Source organism: Mus pahari, chromosome X (assembly GCF_900095145.1).
Source record: "Mus pahari chromosome X, PAHARI_EIJ_v1.1, whole genome shotgun sequence".
NCBI lineage: Eukaryota > Metazoa > Chordata > Mammalia > Rodentia > Muridae > Mus > Mus pahari.
The window spans coordinates 145,709,974-145,728,302 of NC_034613.1; the positions used below are offsets into that span (position 1 = coordinate 145,709,974).

At 39.1% G+C, this 18,329-nt stretch overlaps 1 protein-coding gene across 9 annotated transcripts in view; it reads right to left on the minus strand.

The window, feature by feature from the left end:
• Frmpd4 (FERM and PDZ domain containing 4) overlaps nucleotides 1–18,329 on the minus strand; it is a 972,353-nt gene that overhangs the window by 260,076 nt on the left and 693,948 nt on the right. The window lies entirely within an intron of this gene.

Sequence of the window (18,329 nt, forward strand, 5' to 3'; positions counted from 1 at the left end):
GAACAAAAAAGATATTCGTACTTTTTGTGAAATGAGAGCATCTATGAATGGGTCAGACAAAGTTGCAGAGCTATTGGTGCGAAGATGACTGGTAGAAGTAACTGATGCTCTCCTGCTGTGTGTCTGTCTCTGCTTACTGAAGTGAATCTCTATGATCAGTCCATCCTAAGAAAGGGTGAGCTCTTATAAATCACCATCAGGAAGTCCAAGCTATTTGATTTTCTTGGAATAGCTCAGCAGCTCATCATCAGAAAGGGCTCTGAATCAGGCTCCAAAGACTCAAGTCAGGTGGATGCAAAACCTGCCTTTCATTACACATATGATCTTTTGGTAACTCCAACTCTTCCTTGCTTTCCTCACTTACATAGGTAAATTATTCTAAGTAGTTCTCATAGCAGGGTAATTTTGTCTCCAAAGGAATTTAGCAGTGTCTGGAGACATTTTTTTGGTAGTCATAGCTAGGAAAAAGTTATGTTTTTCTTTGTTCTTATGGCTAGATGCCAGGAATTCTGTTAAACCAGGCAGCCCCAAGATTGGAGCGACGACTGGAGTATTAAGAGAATTTGCAGAGGACCTATGTTAGTTTCTTATTACTTCTATGGTAACTTCCAACTACAATTTGTAGCAAAATCTTTTCAGTCTTTCTGTGTCAGTCTCAGGCATGCTCTAAATACATTTGGAAGCCAACATGCTTTCCTGGGAAACTAGATCTTTGGGAGGCATATAACATACCATGTTTTGTACAGACTGTTCTGGGTAAAGAAACAGGACAGTAGGTGAGAACACAACTGGAATTCATTCTAAGCTAAATGGCTGCTGACATTAATAGTGAGTTAGAAGATCACCCAAGGTTAACTCCTACACCTTCTTACTCCAAGGTCCAAAGCAGTTACATTACCACAATTAAGAGGGATGTGAGCTCATGAGCTTTTTCATATATTTGGTAATAAATCATATAGGACTGACAGCCAACATTACACTGCAGTCTTTGAGACTTGCAGAGAAGTGAATTTTTATATCTATTGCAAACATGAACAAACCAGAGACTTATCTATTTGATTATTCATCCTTGACATTGAATGGCACTATGAAAAATACAACAAAATAAATGTTGACCCAGTATCTGATCATTCTTGCATCTGTGAACTTACAGAAATTATTTTGCAGATGAACCCAAGGTTATACAGTGTTGCATATGGATATATAAAATGGAAAGCATTTCCCATTTATTTTTCTGTTAAGATTAGTGGCTAGGTGTTATGTAGATATGTCCTCCAAATTAAAACCTTCCCTCCTGAAGGAAGAAGGGAAGGTCATTAAGATTTTAGAAAGTAGATGAAACTTACACAGTTCAGGAAGTGTCTTAGTCAGGGTTTCTATTCCTGCACAAACATCATGACCAAGAAGCAAGTTGGGGAGGAAAGGGTTTATTCGGCTTACATTTCCATACTGCTGTTGATCACCAAAGGATNCAGGACTGGAACTCAAGCAGGTCAGAAAGCAGGAGCTGATGCAGAGGCCATGGAGGGATGTTCTTTACTGGCTTGCTTCCCCTGGCTTGCTCAGTCCACTCTCTTATAGAACCCAAGACTACCAGCCCAGAGATGCCACCACCCACAAGGGGCCCTCCCCCCTTAATCACTAATTGAGAAAATGCCTTACAGCTGGATCTCATGGAGGCACTTCCCCAACTGAAGTTCCTTTCTCTGTGATAACTCCAGCTGTGTCAAGTTGACACAAAGATATCCAGTACAGGAAGTAAAGACAACTTTTAAGTCTCAAGGAGTTAACTGAAAATGCCAAGGTTTCCAAGGGCTCCCTGAGTTTACATAGTAGTAACAATTGCCAGAGAGGGGAGACACTCTGGTTATCTGCATTCAAATCATGTATGAAACTCTAAGGACATAGCAGTTTTGAATCATCACTTATCCTGGGGTGGGCTTTTGGGTAATGGAGCTGGCTTAGAGTCATTCATGCTACCAGAAAAAGTATCCCACCTGGTAAGCAAATCCAATGTACTCACTTGTTCACTAAGATAGATTTGGATTGGAGAATTTCTTTCATTTGTTTCTGGTGTCCCATGTGGGGTGAATAGATGACTATTTATATCTCCCCATGATAATTCAAATGACATTGGGTTATGGTACCTGTATTCACCAGATAGCACCAACTATCCTCCAACATCAGCTTACATTTGCTTGGCTCTAGATTCACATACAAAGGGGTTAAGGTAAAAGGGTGAAGACAGGAAGAGAGGAAAATTAGCAACAGGAGATGGGTCTGGATAGATTTTAAAAGCTCTAAGTTTTGGTGATAGCCATGATACTTTTGTGCTTCACATGGCATACTCTGCAGTGGTTGGAGAAGGACCCTCAGCATGACCCCTAGGGATGCTTGTTCTGTAGTCTGCTATCCCCAGATCAGGTAAAGACATGACTGACAGGTCTGTTGGTGTTGTCTATCACACCACCCATACACAGACATGGTCTGAATGTGATTGCATTGTTCTCTACTTCTGAACACCACTGTCCTCTTATGCAGCCTTCAGTGTAATACTAGGGCATTTTGATTTCACACAGCATGTAGCAGCTCTCTTTCCTATGACCCTTTATGGACAGGCTTTGGCAGGTACACTGGAGGAAACGTGTGCCATTCAGGTCACTAAAACATCAAAGCCATCCAGACAGAAGCATCCCGCCAAACATTTAGAAAGCTGTCACTTCTGTTGGAGAAGGAGGGCATGGAAGTACAATGAAGAAGTAAAACATACCTTTAAATACTAATGCCAAGCCTTTTGAAAGCACATCATCTCAAGTACACTTGTCATAAAATCATTTTAGTTAAGGAGAAACTTACTATGACTCAAGAGCTTAACTATGGTATTATGTATGACATTTGAATGTATAGTCTGACAATGGCATTAAACATTGTTTTTCTGCTCAGTTTTGTCTGCTCCATTATACCACTTACTAGCCTACATTATCGAACCACTTGTGAGATGACTTTCAGATAAGACTATCAGACCTGTCTTACCCTATGCTTCCTAATCAGGAAAATGAAATCCAGGCTAACTGGTTCTCCTTTCAAAATTTTAGGCAAGCAAGCTAAAGCCTCATGTGTTTTTAGATAAGGTCTCTTACTCTTTAGCCCAAGCTAGCCTTGAACTATTGGTGCTCCTCCTGCTGGGATTAGAGGTATGAGCCGCTACACCTGGATTAAACCTTGGTTTATAAACAGTACTGTGCCAGTCCCGGGAAATCTGATGAGACTGAGGACAATGTCTAGAGTAACTGGGTATTACATACACAGGAGTCATTAAAGCCACTTTGGCAAAGTACACTTAGATGTTTTAGATTACAGAATTCTTCAGAGTCTAGAGAGGTAAGCCAGGTTTCATATTTGAAAGGGCAAAAATCAAAAAGATCCCAGATTCAATCCCTACTACTAACCTCCCCCTAAAATTTATTATTAAGGCTTGGCTATGGCTCAGTTAATAGAGTATGGCCTTGTATGCAGGAAGCTCAGGGTTCAATTCCCAGCACTGCATACACCAGGGTGTGGTGTTGCCTGACTCTAAATCACAGCACCCAAGAGGTGGTAATAAGAAAGTTGGTACATAGTCATTCATGGCTATATAGTGAGTTAGAATGGCTTGAGCTACTTGAATTATCCTTGACAATCATTAATTTTCTTCTCTAAAAAATTAAGTACTATTAAACGTAATATCTTGGTATAATTTAGGTGATCAAACACAGTTGCTATCATTACTTCTCTCATGCATATGCTAACAACTTGTAACAAACATTGAGTGACTAGCATATACCACATATTATTCTGACTGCTGGAAACTAATCCATAAAGAAGGGGTTTGGGGAGAAGTTTGTATATATGAGCACTTGCTCTGCAAGCATCAGGGACCTAAGTTTCAATCTCCAGCACCCCCATAAAAAGCCAACCACGGGATTACCTATTAACCCAGCACTGGATAAAGGAGCTAGCCTAACCTAAATAGCAAGCTTTTGTTCTATCAGAGACCCCGATTAAAGGAAAGAAAGTGGAGAGCCATAGAGGAAGGCTCCTGTCATCCTGCTCGACCTCTGGTCTCTGCATGCATTTGTACAAGTGCACACACCCACACACTACACATGTGCACACACATGCACACACATACACACATGCACACCCATACACCAGAAAACAAAATAGAAGGGGGAAGCCAGAACTGCTGATTCTAAAAATAAGCATCTGCCATGATCACAACCAACTCTTTCCAGCCTAGAGTCCTACTGATTTTTATTAGGTATTAAAACCAATCTCCCAATCATTTTGGGGACACACTCTTTCTGTATTTGTGTTTTTGAGTTTTTGTTTATTCCATTTTCTTTCACTTTAATGTTCTGCCCACCCACAATTCCCCCCTCCTTCCATAGCTGTCACCTGCAAGGAGGAAACTTTCGTTAATGAAATCCCCCAATCAGATCTGCCTCTAAGCATTTTGAAGTGATCTTTTCTTGTTTGTTGGTTGAAGTACGAGGGAGTGGCCGGTTGTGGGCCGGTCCATCCCTGGACAAGTAGGCCTGCGTGGCTGGTATATAAGAAAGCAAGTTGCACAAGCTATAAGAAGTCAGCCAGTAAGCAATGCTCTTACATGGTTTCTGCTTCTTTTCTGGCTTGAGTGCCTCCTCTGATGGTCTCCCAGTGATAGGCTATCATTGTGGAAGAGGAGATACATGCTTTTCTTTTCCATGTTGGTTTGGGCAGTTTTTTTTGTTTTTTTTTTTGTTTTTTTTTTTTTTTGCTTTTCGAAATCACAGGAACAGAAAAGCAAACCAGGACCTAGTCATTTGTGATTTCTTTAATGGCAAGGACCTGTCTGCTTTAGCTTCAAATCCCTGGAGTTTACACTGTCCTGATAATAGTAGATTTGCTAATCTGACACATGAGTTTGTCCAGTCTAATTAACGTTTTATAAAGGAATACAGAATTGGACAGAAATGAAGGGCAGGAGAGGTGGCTCAGGAGTGAAGAGCACTCTTTTAGAGGACCTGTGTTAAATTCCCAGCTTTCACATGGCAGCTCACAGTCATCTTTAAGTCCAGTCCCAAGGGCTCTGATATCCCCCTCTGGTCTCCATGTGCACCAGAATTGAACACGGTAAACAGGTATATGTGCAAGTAAAACACCCATACACACTAAATCAAACATTTTAAAATTATACAGAAATGGGACAGTTAGCATTACTTCTAGAGGGGTGATCAAAATACATGGAAGGAATAACCCTTTAATAACCCTTATTCATTGTTAACAAGTGGCATCCAATCTCTGACAGAAGAGAAAACCCTGACAGATATGCAGCCTCCATGATTCCTCACCCATAAGTTCAGCACTAGCCAAACAAGCTGGAGCTAAAATAGCTACTACTTTTTTTTTTTTCAAAATCAAAAAACATTTAATTGGGGCCTTACAGGTTCAGAGGTTCAGTCCATTATCATCAAGGCAGGAGCATGGCAGTATCCAGGCAGGCATGGCGTAGGCAGAGCTGAGAGATCTACATCTTCATCCACAGGTTGCTACTGGAAGACTGACTTCCAGGCAACTGGGTGAGTCTTAAGCCCACACCCACAGTGACACACCTATTACAACCAGGCCACACCTCCAGATGGTGCCACTCCCTGGTCCAAGAATATACAAGCCATCACATTCCACTCCCTGGCCCTCATAAACTTGTTCAAAAACATGAGTCTATGGGGGCCATACTTAAACTCAGCATAATGCAAAATGCATTTAGTCCAACTTTCAAAGTCCTCATAGTCTATAGCNNTCTCAACAATGTTAAAAGTCCAAAGTTCAAGGTCTCTTCTGAGATTCATCCAACTNNTTAACTGTANTCNCCAAAGCAAGGCAGGAAAACAGCTGGGCAAACTCTGCATCTCCATGGCTGATGTCAAAGTAGTCTTCAGATCTCCACTCCTTTTTTTTATCTTTGTTGACTGGGCTGGTTCCACTTCCTGTTAGCAGCTTTCCTCAGCATATATCCCATAACTCTGGCATCTTTAACATCTTTGAGTCTCCAAGGCAATATCAACGTTACAGCTTCTTGTTTCAGTGTCTGGGATTCCACTTGATCTTTTGGACTCNTCCTAAGGGCTGGCATCACTTCTCCAGCTCCGCCCTCTGTAGCACTCTAAGCTCAGGTTGATCCACTCCACTACGGCTGCTGTTCTTGGTGATCATCCCATGGTACTGACATCTCCAATACACTGGGGTGTTCCATTCCAACTAGGCTTCACCAATAGCCTCTCATAGGCTCTCTTCATGGTGCCAAGTCTCAAATCCTTTGCATGACCCCTTCAGTCCTGGGCCATCAACTACAGCTGAGGCTATACCTTCTCCATGGGCCTTCCATGACCTCTCACAGTGCCAAGCCTCAGCTGTTCTTCATGACACCTTCATGTCTTCAAAACCAGTACCACCTGGGTGATTCTTACACATTANCAAGTCCAGCTGCAGCACGAGGTACAACCTTGGCTATCTCTGGAACACAGCTTCTTTGTGCTCCCAGAAAACACTCCCCAGAAGATTTCACCTCAGTGATGCCGGTCTCTTCATAATCACAGCTAATTTCTTAGCTCCAGCTAACCAGCATCAATTGTCCCAGTAGTNCCTTCCATTCTTAACTCTAGAGCCAGAGCCACATGGCTGAAGCTGCCGAGTTCTGCCGCTTGCAGGAACTAGAACATGACTCCCTTGTACTATTCAGCTACTACTTTTTACATTAACAGTATGCGTAGGATTTGCCACCTAAACACAGTGCAGTAAAAACACTTGTTTGAATGAATGCATAGATGTCAAGTTGAGGGCATTTTCCAAATAGGGAATATGACGGAGAACTGGCAGGCTAATCTAGAATTTTTAAGCCTACAAGGCCAATGCTATTATTCTCAATAGAATGCATTGCCTCACCATTACTGAAAGCCCCCTGATATTGTGAACAAAGCAATTCAGAAGTCTCAAGGGAAGGGAAAAAGTCTAAAATGTATCAATGGTCAACTTTTCAGTGTTTACAAGTTTTCTTGAATGTAAGGTTGTATTCCTTTTGCAGATCAATGTGCTTGTATCAGGATATGCCTCTCCAAAGATAATGAGTTCATGGTCCCAACTATGCCTGCTTGTTTTTTTCCTTATTTTGAGACATTTCACTCATATAAAAACATTAAAAATAGAGTCCTATACCCAGACACGTACACAAGTGTGTGTGTGTGTATGTATGTATATATATATATATATATATATATATATATATATATATATATAAAACAATAAGATAAATCTTGGCTTTTTTAAAACAACAACAACAACTCTGGTTCTTAAGAGGAATGATTTTACACTCCCAACCCCAGATCCCCTGTCAATGGCTGTGGTCTCAGTTGTCACTACTTTTGCTAAGTAAACAGAGGTACTACTATTGATAACTATCTTATAGAGCAAAAAGTTCTTCTCACAAGAGAATGCTCCTGCTTCAAATGTGGCTGTGCAGGTCTGACCTAACAAATCAATCAGGTTGCATGTGCCTTGTTCCCTGTCCTTACTCATTTTTTTCTCTATTTCTATTCCCTCCAATCACTCCTTTAATCTTCTATCTGTACTTGAAACATACAATTGTAACCATAATGCATCACTCTGAATCCACCAGATCAATCTCCTTTAAAACTGCAATAGCACATTCATTAGATTGAATGTTGCTATAATATTATCGAATGTATAGACCATGTCCAAATCTTCACAATTATTCTAAAAATAATCTTTTTGCGGTACATATTTGAATCAGCACCCAGTCAAATTTCATGATTTGCATTTATGTGTCTTGTATTTCTTTAATGATGTTTTAAATGTGCAAAGCTTTTATAATCTGAGTACTTCACAAAGGGGAAATGTGTTTTTGCCCTTCAAATCTCAGCAATGATGATGACAGTTTATAAACCATGGTTATTCAAAAGTACATGCTGAAGCATACTGTGCCTGCCAAAGTTAATTGTCAAACAACTACTGTTTGTTAATGGAGCTAATGTGCAAGTCATTAGAATGTTTATGCAAAGCATATAATAATTGTGAATAATATAAATGGTAGAAAAGGACCATACAGATAACATTCAGAATTGTTCATAGGGGACAATTCAAGAGAGAAACAAACTGACAGTTCATCATCATTAAGATATAGAAAGTGTGATGGATAACATTTGATTGTGAACTTGACAGGACCCAGGAAAGGAACCTCTAAGCATGTCCAGGAGGAATTATATTGATCAGGTTAATTTATGTAGGCAGGCACATCTTAAGAATTGGTAGCACCATTCCCTGAGTTTGGGTTCCATGGTGAATAAAAAGAAGAAATATAGAGGAACAAGTGTGTTCATTTCCCTTGGCTTTCTGACTGCTCTGCAATGTGACCCGCTGACTCAAGCATCTGCCACTATGCCTTCTGCACAATGATAGACTGAATTCAGGACCATTGAGCTAAAGTAAATCCTTCTTTCTTTAAGCAGCTTTAGTCAAAGCATTCTATCACAGCAATGGAAAAGTAACTATTACTGAAAAGAAGGAGCATAGAAACTTGAATGATAAAGTGAATCAAGTAGAAATCAGATAACTTACACATCATCCTGGTGCTTCTGCAAAACTAACAAGACACAAGCAAAAAGAGTAACAGCACACTATATGCACCAGAGCTAGAGGGTTAGCTTTGAAGAGCAGTCTATTCTGACTACAGAGCCTCTTACAGCCATCTTAATGAACTTGGGGCCCAAAGCATGGTAAAGCAAGACCAGGAAATACCAGGCATCAGTATATCCCTACAAGTTTTCTTTCTTCCAGAAAGGATCTGAATTCAAAAGTACATCTCTTGCTAAGTGAGTTTGATTTGGTTGCTGGTACAAGAGAAGACAGGTCAATTTGAGTTAAGAAAAGGTTCTAAGTAGAAACTAAAATGTCATGGGGGCAATCCTCTATACACAGACATGTTTCTTGTGATCTCCAAGAGTAAAGAGTAACCTGCTGTGGTGAGACTTATATATGACATAGCCACCCCATGGTGTTCTGTCCCTTGGATGTACACTGAATAGAGGCTAGAATCTTGGTCTAAGAATTTGTTTTCTTCTAAGCTCTTTTTGTCCTTATTCAGTCAACCATTTGACACTGGTCCCAGTCATGCAAGGAAGAGCTATGTCGCATAGACAGAGAACTTGTCATCATGGAACTTACATTATTGTTGAGGTCGGCAGGAATTATTGCTCATCTAAACCGACCATTGTCCTAGGTCTCAGTTGTTTTCTGAGCCTTGGACTTGATTAAACATTTTGAGAAGCATCTTTGTGCAGTGGGCAGAAGTTAATGCAGAAACCCCCAATTGGTCAAAGTACAGAGAAGAAATGTCTCTCAAGTGCTCAGCTACAAATAGGACATTGATGTTACATCTATTCCCACCAAAGGCCCAAGAACCATCACAAAAGAGGATCTGGAAAAGAATCTAAGATGCAGAGGTCAGGGAGGATTTGTATGAAACAGTGTCTTCAGTCATGACAGGGCCACTGAACCCATGAACTCATGGTAGCTGTCTGCCTGCACAAGGCCTGTACAAGATTACTCCAGTTAAAAAATATCCAGCATGAGATGGGGAGAGGATCACAAGCCATGCCTTTAGCTGAGGGGATATTAGACAGTGGATAGTTGCTAAAGGGTGGAGAGTTACCTTTTTAGGGGTATGGACCCTGGTAGATACTTCATGCTCCATACCCATATGTATTTAGCAGTACTACTAGGGCTAAATGGGTTATTAAAATATAGATAGATAAATATATAGATTAGATAGATAGATAGATAGATAGATAGATAGATAGATAGATAGACAAAAATGAAGTTGGGAGAGGGGTTAAGTATAGAAGAGCTTGGAGGAGTTAGAATAAGAAGTAGAGGAGCGATATAATTGAAGTAAATTGTGTGCATGTATGAGATTCTCAATGAATTAGTAAATGTATTATAGTTAAATAAAAGTTCCAGGGAGTTCAAGAGAGTAACAATGAGAAGACTTGAAAATTTTGATTTCATTTCTTGAATGATCCCACACAAACAACTATGAACACATCCCAATTATGAAGTAGAATTTTCTCTGTCCTAGAAGGTCTGGTCTTGTATTTAGCTTCAATATGAAACTTGAAAGTCTTCTCAGAACCCATCAAATACATCCTGTCACAGACCTTGACAGTGATTGCAAACTTCATGGCACATAGCATTGGTTGAAGACGCCAAATGGCTGAGTTTAATTTTTAAACATGTGGTTAGAACGCTTTTACAACCACTTATCATATTGAGGGCATGCATGTTTATGTTTCACTTACTTGCACATGATCAATAACCTAATACTGCTACTTAATCAAAGGCAAGGTATTACCTGCTGAACATGTACGCTCAAATTTCAGATACTTTCTGACTTAGGTGAAATCATATTTTTTTTTACTTTTTCAGAGTCATGCACGTATTAATACATGGTCATTAATTTAACATAGAAACTGTTTGCTTGTTTAGACTATAGTTCACTTGATCTTCTTTGTCTTGCTTCTTGGATTTTAGAATCCTAAGTTTAAAGCAAAATTTATAAAACAACCTTTTAGGACACACACACACACACACACATACACACACACACACCCCTATGACTTGGAGACAGTTTTCTCGGCCAATCATATATATTCGTGGTATTAAACTGGTGCCATCAAGCTTGGTGGCAAGCACTTTACTTACCCATTGAGCCACCTTGTCAAACAAAATATCTAGGAGATATCTACCCGTTCATCTCATATTTTTCTCGGTGAGAGAAAATATTAGAGGATGGAGAGTTTGGAATCACATGCAAAACCCAGGCATATTAACAAGTGATATATGAACCTGTGAGTGTAATGCAGGGAAAGGGTGGTAGATAGCAGGAAGATCCTGGGGGCTCACTGACTAGTCTAGCTAAAACAGTGAGTTCTGAGTTCCATGATCAACCATATCTCAGGAAATAAAATAATAATAAATAATAATAACAATAATATAGAAAATTAAAATAGCATTTGAAGAAGATACTTGGTATTGACCTTTGACCTCCATTTATGCAGTAACAGAGAAGTAAACTGTCACAACACATAAATGCATACACATAATGCATGCACACATACATACATGCACACACAGAGAGAATCCAAAGTTTTAAACCAATTCTGCATCAGGTACAAAGAATAATAAAAACAAGAGATTATTAAAATGAAGACAGCAAAAGACACTGTCAACAAGACAAAAAGGCCACCACAGATTGGGAAAGGATTTTTACCAATCCTAAATCCAATAGGGGACTAATATCTAATATATACAAAGAACTCAAGACACTGGACTCAAGAAATTCAAATATCCCCATTAAAAAATGGGGTACAGAGCTAAACAAAGAATTCTCAACTGAGGAATACCCAAGGGCTGAGAAACACCTGAAAAAATGTTCAACATCCTTAATCATCAGGGAAATGAAAATCAAAACAGCCCTGAGATTCTACCTCACACCAGTCAGAATGGCTAAGATCAAAAATTCAGGTACAGCAGATGCTTGCTTGGATGTGGAGAAAGAGGAACACTCCTCCATTGCTGGTGGGATTGCAAACTGGCAAAACCACTTTGGAAATCAGTCTGGACATAGTACTACTGGAGGATCCAACAATTCCTCTCCTGGGCGTATACCCAGAAGAAGTTCCAACTTGTAATAAGGACACATGCTCCACTATGTTCATAGCAGCCTTATTTATAATAGCCAGAAGCTGGAAAGAACCCAGATGTCTCTCAACAGAGCAATGGATACAGAAAATGTGGTACATTTACATAATGGAGAACTACACAGCTATTAAAAACAATGAATTTATAAAAATCTTAGACAAATGGATGAACCTGGAGGATATCATCCTAAGTGAGGTAACCCAATCACAAAAGAACACACATGACTTGTACTCACTAAGAAGTGGATATTAGTCCAGAAGCTCAGAATACCCAAGGTATAATTTGCAAATCACATGAAACTCTAGAAGAAGGAATACCAGAGTGTGGATACTTTGTTCCTCCTTAGAAAGGAGGAACAAAATACCCATGGAAGGAGTTACAGAGACAAAGTTTGGAGCTGAGATGGAAGGAAAGACCATTCAGAGACTGCCCCACCTGGGGATCCATTCCATAAACAACCACCAAACTCAGACACTATTGCATATGCCAGCAAGATTCTGCTGAAGGGACCCTGATATAGCTGTCTCTTGTGAGGCTATGCCAGTGCCTGGCAAATACAGAAGTGGATGCTCACAGTCATCTATTGGATGGAACACAGGGCCCCCAATGGAGGAGCTAGAGAAAAGTACCCAAGGAGCTGTAGGGGGCTGCAACCCTATAGGTGGAACAACAATATGAACTAACCAGTACCCCCAGAGCTCGTGCCTCTAGCTGCATATGTAGCAGAAGATGGCCTAGTCGGCCATCACTGGGAAGAGATGCCCTTGGTCTTGCGAAGATTCTATGCCCCAGTACAGTGGAATGCCGGGGCCAGAAAGTGGGAGTGGGTAGGTTGGGAAGCAGAGTGGGGGGAGGGTATAGGGGACTTTGGAGATAGCATTTGAAATGTTAATGAAGAAAATATCTAATAAAAAAACTAAATAAAAAATAAAAAAAATAAAAAGAAGACAGGAGAGAGAAGAAACCACTGATTTATGCATATACTTTTTGTGAACTAAAAGTAAAAAACAAAATGACTAGCCATGAAAGAGTGCTGGCCTGAAAACTAGAGGCTAAGTTCCAAGCCTAACATTTGGATACAGCAGAGAGTAACAAACATTTCCTGCCTGTCATTGCTTCAAACAGGACATCATAAGAATCAAAAGTAGCTTCTATGCAAGCAAGTGTCCAAGGCTCTTTTGTTCAATGAAATGTTATTTTCATAATTTCATATTTGGTCATCAACCCATAGCTGCTGCCTTCTGATTTATACTATAACCTGGGAAAATCTTTTGTTTTTCCTTTATGCAGTGCAAGTGCTAGAATCTATGATTTTTGTTGTGCCTTTAAGCTCTACAATGTCCACCTTCATCATTTCAATGGGCCACTTTCTCAAAAGCTGTAATCTTTAACAGGATTGAAAAAGGTCCAGATGCATAGATTCTGGGGGGAAAACAACTTTTTATTAGCATGGTAACAGTTCACCACTCATGGGAAATAAATGAAGTTTCTTTTTGCCATACTATTTGAGCCAATGATGGACTTTTTTCAGCGAGTGCATCATATACCTGAATATTTATGGGACATGTTATATCCCTAAAACTAGTGATCTCTTATAAATAGATAGGCCTATGTTTTGGATGGATGATATTTTAAATATGCCACCCATACAGCGTTCCAAACAGTAATAGAAAAAAAAAAGCACTGTAGTGGTTGCTTTCTAAAATTTGCATCAAGACTGCCTGGACCTAGAGAAACAGGAGTATAAGCTGGCATAAAAGTTTTCAAATGGGATATTATAAGAGGCTTTTCACTATCAAAATAATGTGATTCATTAAAATGTTCCTTTATATTTTGTTAAGTTACAATCACCTAGGTAAAAGATGCCTTTTTGTTCTAATCTCAAACATAAGTTGTGTTTCAGCTGCTCTCTCAATGTCTTCTGCTGATGCTTTTTCTACTGTTGATTATAATCCTAAAGATCAGATGCTTATAGTAAACCTGCAGGCTTCCTTAGGAAGGCAAGGCAAAGCAAGAGATTGACAGCATACTCAGATATGCCTGAAGAAGCTGGCAGCTAACTATGCCACCAAATTCTTTTCCAGGATTTTGTACATGTTGGTGATATTTTAATAGGATATGTTTAATGTAAAGCAAACCTACAAACATAGTTTGCTTTATTCTATCTAGAAAAGTTCTATTGGATTTCATTTAGAATTATTATTTTTTTTATTATTATTATTTTCTTTATTTACATTTCAAATGCTATCCCGAAAGTTACCCATACCCCTCCCCCCACCTCTGTTCCCCCTACCCACCCACTCCCACTTCTTGGCCCTGGCATTCCCCTGTACTGGGGCATATATAGTTTGCAAGACCAAGGGGTACTGGTTAGTTGATATTGTTGTTCCACCTACAGGGTTGCAACCGCCTTCAGCTCCTGGGGTACTTTCTCTAGCTCCTCCATTGGGGGCCCTGTGTTCCATCCAATAGCTGACTCTGAGCATCCACTTCTGTATTTGCCAGCCACTGGCATAGCCTCATAAGAGACCGCTATATCAGGGACCCTTCAGCAAAATCTTGCTGGCATGTGCAATAGTGTCTGGGTTTGGTGGCTGATGATGGGATGGATCCCCGGGTGAGGTAGTCTCTGGATAGACCATCCTTTCGTCTTAGTTCCAAACTTTGTCTCTGTAATTCCTTTCATAGGTATTTTGTTCCCTATTCTAAGGAGGAATGAAATATCCACACGTTGGTCTTCCATGAAAATGTGTAGGAATACAAAGTAGAAAAAGTTCCATATAGGATTCAAATATATATACTTGAAAATAGGAATCTATCACTTAGGGCTGTTCTTTCTAAAATGTTTTATTAGTTATATTCAAATTTCATACAAATTCATATAATGATCATCTTGACCATCTTTTCCCCCATCTCCTCACAGATTTGCTAACCTATCCACTTTTGTGTTCTCAGGCTTTTCCTTCTAAAACCCATAGAGGACTGGAGAGATGGCTACCTGGTTAAGAGCACTTGTTGCTCTTACAGAGGACCGGGTTCAATTCTCAACACCCACATGGTGACTCACAACCATCTGTAACTCCATTTTCAAGAGATGGAATACTCTTTAGACAGGCATAATGTGGTATGCTTACATACATGAAAGCAAACACTCATACTCATAAAATCTCAAGTAAATAAATCTTTAAAACATCCACAGAGTCCACCAAGTGTTTTTGATCCTATAATCTTCCATACTATTTAATAGAAGAGTTACAATGATATTTGAGATGTTTCACTGATGCTCATAGCAAATTTGCACATACTTCCTATGCAGTGTCATCTTTACACTTACTTTTGCTTTATTCATTTGAACCTTTTTCTAGAGAACGTTCTGATGTATCAGAATTGTATCAGGTAGATGTGTAATAAGCTCCTTTCCTTAAGGACTATACAATCTGCCACAAAGCTGAAAGAAGAAGGGAGGGTACATATGGGTTGAATAAGTATTGTGCCTTGCCAATCTGGAAAGAGAAATTTGAATTATGTTCTAGTTTTTCTTTTTCTTTCTTTTTTTTTTTTTTTTGCAAATTCTGGAGTCAATAAGAAAGGCCCATGCTTTAAAGAATAAAAATAACTTTCATAGCTTCCTATTCTGACTTCATATTTCCACAACAATTTTGATAACAATTATTTATTTCATGACAATTACAATAAAAATTAGGCAAGAAAAATGGTGCTATTAGCAACCATATTAAACTTCCTTAGTTTTCATCCATCTTCCTTGACTTCCATTTAGAGTTCATTCATATTTTTCTATCTGTTCCACATGTCATCACCGAACACAGGGTAAGATCTAGAATCCCTTTGCCTTAACTCAAAAAATGACCATATGCCCTCTCAACTTTATATGTCCAAACACAATTATTTTGAAAATCATGACCAAGCCACATACTTTTTTGAAGATGTGTCTTAGAGACAAAATGAGGTGAACAAACCGTGGATGCAATGCATTTTTCATAGTTGTACATCATTGAGCAATTATTTCCACAGCCAAGAAGAAATTTATTTACACACTGCAAGGAAAGAACTCTCTCTGTTGTAACAGTACGTGACATACACAAGATTTTATTAGACACAGTCTAAAAGTCTCCTCCTCCATCTGACAATAATAATGTGTCTGTGGCTGTGAATGTTTCCAGGAAAGAGATTTTAGCAACTAGCTGACACATTTATTAGAAAAGTGCCTAAAAGCCTTTCATAACATAAAAGGCCCCACACAGCAGCTTCTGATCCAGCAGGCTCATGGGACTCTCTTTCTAATGAACTGTCAGGTGAATCTGCTGGTCCAGGGTCTATACCTGAGTAGCTAGCCTAATATGATCCTGAAGTAGAGCAAATGCCTGGTTGCTGATGATTTCAGCTTGATGTATCCAGATGGACAGTAGCTGACAGGTATCCTTAAGGCCAGTGATGGTGACCTTGCGTGAATTTGACAGGTAGAAGTCAGCACCTATTCCTTATCTAATATTGATATTAGAAATTCCTGGTCAAGGGAGAAGAGTCCAGGAGAACTGGTTTGAGCAGGCAAACCAGGACAAAACATAGGCACAGTTATCTCAGCTTCTGTTGTCTGAGCATCTGGTCCACCATTCCAAGGCGTTCTAATTTAAACCTTCCCAAAAGTAACCAAGAGCAATGACAGTCTAGAATCCAGGGTTTTCTTATCTCAGTAGAATTCTGGTTATAACTGTTTACTTCAGAAGATCTGCCAGCTTACAGAACTCTAACCCCATACCCAAGAGCCAAGATTGCCCTCAACGCTTGCCTTTGGCTTTAGCTCTCTACCAGAGCATGTTGAAAGCACTGTTGAACTTTTCTTGACTTTTCTACTTTACTTTTATCCAAAAAGATCAATTGTGCACAAAGGATATCATAGACTTCACCTCATCTCTGGAAGATCACAAAGTGATCGCTTGGCTCCAGTATGGAATGTATATAAAAGCTGAGTAAAGTATATAGAATTAGTTGAAAATAATCAAAAACAAACCTGATTGAAATATACAGAGCCCTTTAGAATTACAACCAGGCAGTACCAATTTGGGTACTATTTGTCACACAGCAATGCCATTAGCTCCGTCTATTCTGCATCTCAGTACTCAGCTAACTCTAGTACATAGACTCCATGCCAGTATTTGGTTATTTTAAATAAAGCTTTATCATAACAGGATTTGGCATGCCTGTTCATCTGAATATTGTTTAAACTTGTGTCCATGTTTTTTTAAAAAATAGCAAGAGTTGTTTCTAGTACAGAAAATATATGGCTTCCAAAGCCTAAAATATTTATTGCTTGGAACTTCCTCCTAGCAATTCTGCTGCATCATATATTATAGTCAGCTATAGATAGATCAGCCAGTAGATGAATGGGAATAGAAATATACTAAAACAAAAACAAAAACAAAACAAAACAAACAAAGCTACATTACCACCAACAGTGCTGTTTAGTTACATTTAGAATACTCAGAATCTCGTAAAACTAACTCTGGGTTTTTGTTTTGTTTGTTTGTTTGTTTTAGGGCACAACAAATGCCTTGATATTCAGAACAGGGAAATATCTGAGAGCCAAAAGCAAACACCTGATCGTCACTGAAACTAAATTACTGGAAAACAGTCTTTTTGGCAGCAAAGTAAGAATGGATCTTACAACCATTTTGTTTGACAGGGATTTTACAAGAGGCTCCATGGTGAACTGCAGCTATAAAGTAGTTCATGTTAGCTATATCGATTCTAAGTGAATCTTTACTTCCAAGTCTAGGAGAGATAAAACCCACACTAGGACCCCTTCACGAGTAGATGACTCAAAGGCACAGGCACTGGCAAGCTGGTTTGTAGGCTGTGTGCTTCGCCTTCGCCAGCAACCTCATTCATCTGGTATTTTACAGTCTTAGACGGCAAGGATACAGCAGGAAAAAGAGGTATAGTTGCATTTTGTAAGCAATTACTTGGTTCTTTATTTAAAATATAAAAGTCTTCCATTTGAAGAATGGAGTAAGAATGTATCTCTCACATTGCCTTTGGTGAGGAGGCCAAGTCATATTTAATTTTATCTATCTACCATGTGTTTCAGTTCTCAGTATTGTGTTCATGGTCTATCTTTCTACAAGCTCTGCATGTTGAATAAGTTTGCAATGTTTTAGTCTCTGTTGGTTTGTCTGAAACACATTGTAGTCTATAACCAAACCTGGTCCAAGCTGGCTTCAAATTCTCAGCAATCCTACAGTTTCATTTTCTCACCTGCTGAAATTATGGCCTGAGTTACCACACCTGGCCTAGAACACTGGAATTTTGAGTTGCACAAATGCATACAGCTTTGAAAAATTGGTAAGCAAGATGACATAGAAGCTGTATTCCTAAGAGGCTGGTGTGCTCAAGGCTCTTTAAAATATGCTTACTTAAAACTAATATTTACAACCATAATATTTTTATACAGTTGTTTTTCTCCACTAATATATATATATATATATATATATATATATATATATATATATATATATATA